This window comes from Chaetodon auriga, chromosome 17 (assembly GCF_051107435.1).
Source record: "Chaetodon auriga isolate fChaAug3 chromosome 17, fChaAug3.hap1, whole genome shotgun sequence".
NCBI classification, from domain to species: Eukaryota; Metazoa; Chordata; class Actinopteri; order Chaetodontiformes; family Chaetodontidae; genus Chaetodon; species Chaetodon auriga.
The window spans coordinates 22,282,703-22,287,073 of NC_135090.1; positions in this window are offsets into that span (position 1 = coordinate 22,282,703).

Here is a 4,371-nt window from a genome sequence, read left to right on the forward strand (position 1 = left end):
ATAAAGTTATGTTAAACCCGCACTAATACAGTAGTACTAGGGAAGTACAGTTATTCCCTTTGTCACAGAGAGTTTTCTGAATGTATGAAGCCAGAGCCATGAGACGCTAACCTTAGCTTAGCATAACAGCTGGATATGTAACAGCCTGGCTCTGCCCAGAGTTCAAAAATACACCTACCAGCACCTCTAAAGCTCATTAATTATCACGCTGGGTTTGTTGAATCCATACCAACCAATCCATAGCATCCACCCAACCAGCAGAAATGTAAAAACAACAGTTCTTCTGTGCAGTGTCTCTGCCTGTTGCTTGGTAACCTTATAGTTGCTGTAGGAAGTCGCTGCACCCTGCTGCTGATCATTAAGAAACAGTTAAAGCACATAACTCCCCCGAAACCACAAGAAGTCCCTCAGGAATACGAGCTGTGAAGGAGTCCACAGAGCAAAGCAAGCTTTGTCTTTACCATATCTTTACTTCCAAAAATGCTGAAGTATACCTCCGTCAGAGCAGGTGCTCTTCATACGCTGGATGTCTTTATTTTGGAGACGAAGCGGTGACCTGAAGGTTCAGGACGTCGGCCCCTGGCCCCACCTGTGGTCAGCAGATCACACTGTGCTTGTGCTGAGCTGAACATGAAACTGAGTGAATTCCTCCCTGAATGAATCGAGGTGTATGGAGGCCATCATCCCATCACAGAACGCGTCGTACATGTACTCACCAGTACAGACAAATACAGTTGTTCATGTTCCTGGAGGTGTTCGGTCCTGACTGCTGACTGTGGGACAGCTTGTTGCTCTCCTCTGCCGTCCTGCTCTGATGTGATGTTCTGTCATTGAGTCATAGCTTAGTTTCCCCTACAGGCTGTTCTCATGTCACCCTCCAATCAGAGGGCAGAGACTGGAATAACACGGCGTAAGCCGAGGTGCAGACTGACTCTCGACCTGCGTCGCAGCTCACACTTCCTCTTATCTTCATGAGGCAGTGTACTGTGTCATGAAGCTAAAACTGCATTAAGAGTCTTTGTTTGACCTCTCAGAGGGAGAGCAGCTGTGCAGAGCCGGCGGCAGTTCGGTGTGTGATAGCTGGGAAACTTTCTCAGGGCGTTTTCCGATGTCTGCTCCAGCACCGCCACCGCCATCGCCGGCACTCATCTCTATAGTAACATGTATGAACAGATAAGCGTCAAGGCCTTTGAATGTAGGTCAAAGTAAAGATGGCGTTCGCTTGAATGCTAGCTGTAAGGTATGCACGCTCAGGAGCCTGAGAGGAGTGCCTTTAAAAATGAGATTTCTTTGGACAGTTCCAACATGTGATCATCACCTTTCAGCAGCATCACCTGTTTCCTCTCACGGTGATATCGATGTGTTCCTGTTGGTGTACAGTACGTTCGTCACTGTGTTTTATAAAGCATGAGGAGAGGGAGGAAGAAAATGAGTCTTTGTTTCCGTTCCTCTTGTTTTCTCCTCTTTTTCTCATCGTGTTCAGCCTTTACATCACTTCCTCCGGGGCAGGAGGGAGGGAGGGGGGGTGCGTTTGACGCTGCAGTCGGCGCAGCGCTGCTCTCAGTGGTGGACCTGCCAGACCTCAGTACAGTCAACAGACAGGGATGAGTCAAAGTGTCCTCTGGCCAGCAGAGAGTGCGTCACTCATACACATGAGCAAACACATGGACACACACACACACACACACACACACACACACAAGCATGTACAACCCGTATGCAAAGGTACCAATGCTGCCCAGTGAAAACTCTTCATCTCCAAAACGTGTGAAACCAAAATGCTGCTTTGTTTCCTGCAAGTTTTGTGAAGTTTGAGTTCATCCTGTTGGTTTCATAGGACAAATAAACTAAACTGAAGTCACTTCTTGAAAGTTGAACGCGTCGTCCATCTCCATCACTACATCTTCATCTGTTTGCTGTCGTTCTTCCACTACATTAAACAGTAATTCCACCAGATGGGAGCCAGTGTGGCTGGAATAAACATTTGATAAAAGCTGCCAGTCCACCTCGTTAATATAATCTGCTGTTATTGTAACATGCGAGAAGTGCAGGAATCCAATGTAATGGCCGTTGGACTCGCTTTGCTCATCGACTCCTTTCGCTGGGCTTTGGTTTCGCTGTGTGTGCGTACATACAGTCGTTTCTGTGAAGCGACTTTGTGATGGGAGCTGAAGCTGTGGCTCCAGGGTCTTCAGCAGGTGGTGAAACTTGAGGTTCTCTCCCACCGAATAAGGACGTAGATCAAGGTTTAGCTCAGAGTGAAAATGTCGGTTCATTGTGTCACCAGATTGAACATTTTTTCGTCCGCATCGCGACGCGTCTTAGAATCGAGAACTTTCCACACCCCCAGTTTTGATGTGGCATACATTCAGTCAGTCATCCAAGAAAGAGAGCGAGAGTCTCTGCAGCCGTCACGCTGCCAAACAGCAAAACACGGCCATATGGCAGCACATCTCCATATGTCGCTCTACGGTTTACATGAGGTAAAACTGAGCGAGGAGTAAACAAGCATCGCTCAGGCGCACACACATGAAAGCAGGGAGAGTGTTAATAAGTGGGGCGGTGGTAGCCCAGAGGTGAGGGGGTGGATGGGGGCACTGCGTGTGTGTGTGTGTGTGTGTGTGTGTGTGTGTGTGTGTGTGTGTGTGTGTGTGTGCAGTGGTGTTGGAGGGGGGCAACACATACCACCGAGGTGCCCTTTAGCAACACCGTTAACTCCTGGTAGCTGTGAAGAGGCCACACAGAGGACAACAGAGGAAAGTGCTGAGTGTTCTGGGGAAAAATGGCAGGTGTGAATGTGTCACCGTGTGAGGAAGAGTAACATCTCTGTGATGATGAAGGTTAGAAAATAATCAGAGAGACAACGTGATGCTCTGCCCTCCAGGAGAAAACGCCATGCAGGCTTCCGTACATGCCAGGAAATAGTTTGACCTCCACGCGCCTCTGAAGGATCAAATACTTCAGGATAGACATGAAGTTTATATTATTACTATTACTGAAGTAAGATTTTGAGTGCGTGACTTTGACTTTTCTCAGGTGAAATCTGTGAGTTCTTCTTTTACTGCTGCTTTAAGTGAAGTGTGTCAACACGTATCACAGACGTGTGCTTGAACTTTCCAAAGTAAGAGCAGTCAGTATGAAAAAAGGTTTTTTAATGAGTCTCACATGACTAATTCATAACAGCCTTTTACTGCTGGAGCAGGTCCAGGTTACTTTAAGGTGTCGGATGGGTACATAATTGATGAAGTTAACATGTCTTTTATTGGAGAAGCTTTCCGTGAAATTCAAATTCGTCCAAACTGTTCGATATTTAATCAATGAAAATCGAATGTAAATTTCCACCTCTGCTGACAGGTGATGTCAGGCTGCAGAAAAGAGCCAAAGAGCAACAAAGACGGAGACTGTGAATAAGAGGAACATCAACCTTGATCCAAGCACAGCTGCGGCTAATGGGTACATCCCAGCCTCTCCCTCTACAGCTTCATTAAAGCTTTATTGTTCCATACAGTGGCACATAATGTCGCCACGCTGTTCACCGGCGAAGTGACAGGCGCAGCAGTAATGGCTGCCGCAGAGGTGGAGCAGCATTAGGACCGCTGCTGTCCATAAACAGGCTGCTGTGTTTGTCTGCTGATGGACGACGATAAAGGCCTGAAAAAACCTCACTGGTGCATCACATAGTTCACGTCGCTGCTGCCCTTTAAAGCAGAGCAGCTGTGAATGAGTGAGGAGTTGATTTCCAGGCAGCCTTTGGTTTTAATTGACTCCTGAACGTGATGAAAGTCAGTTTTCAGAGACCGCCGTCGTTCATCGCAGTGAACATCCTGCTGCCTTTGTTTCTCAGTTTTGTTGTGGTCACATTAATGCAGATGTTTGTCTGAGCGTTCAGACACTTTCACGTCTTTAGACTCTGCGGGTCACCGACGCAGCGCTTCTTAGCACCCACATCTCAGGGTTAATACCAAGCTTCTCCCTTCAGAGTTTACTGATCTGAAACCCACAACAGCTGCCGTCAGTCCAGACATTTGAGGATTTTCTGAAAACACTGGGAGTTACATAAAGTTTGACACGTGCAAAGCCAGCTGCTCTGGTCCTCGATAACACGTTATGTTTTAGTCGTGAAACATTTGGACAAAATTGAATTCCTCTTCTTTCAGAAGATGCACAAGCTTTCATTTTTGACTCATCCTCATATTAATGACTCTTTGCAGCTACAGATGCCTCATATCTGATACAAATCTGATGTTTCCAGGTGTCTCTTGTTTCTAATCCATGAACGCTGCCTCTGTTTTTATGTTGTTTATATGTTTTTATTGTGTTAATGTGAAACTGTTCAAAATACAAACCACCACACAAAGTCCAGTTTTCTGA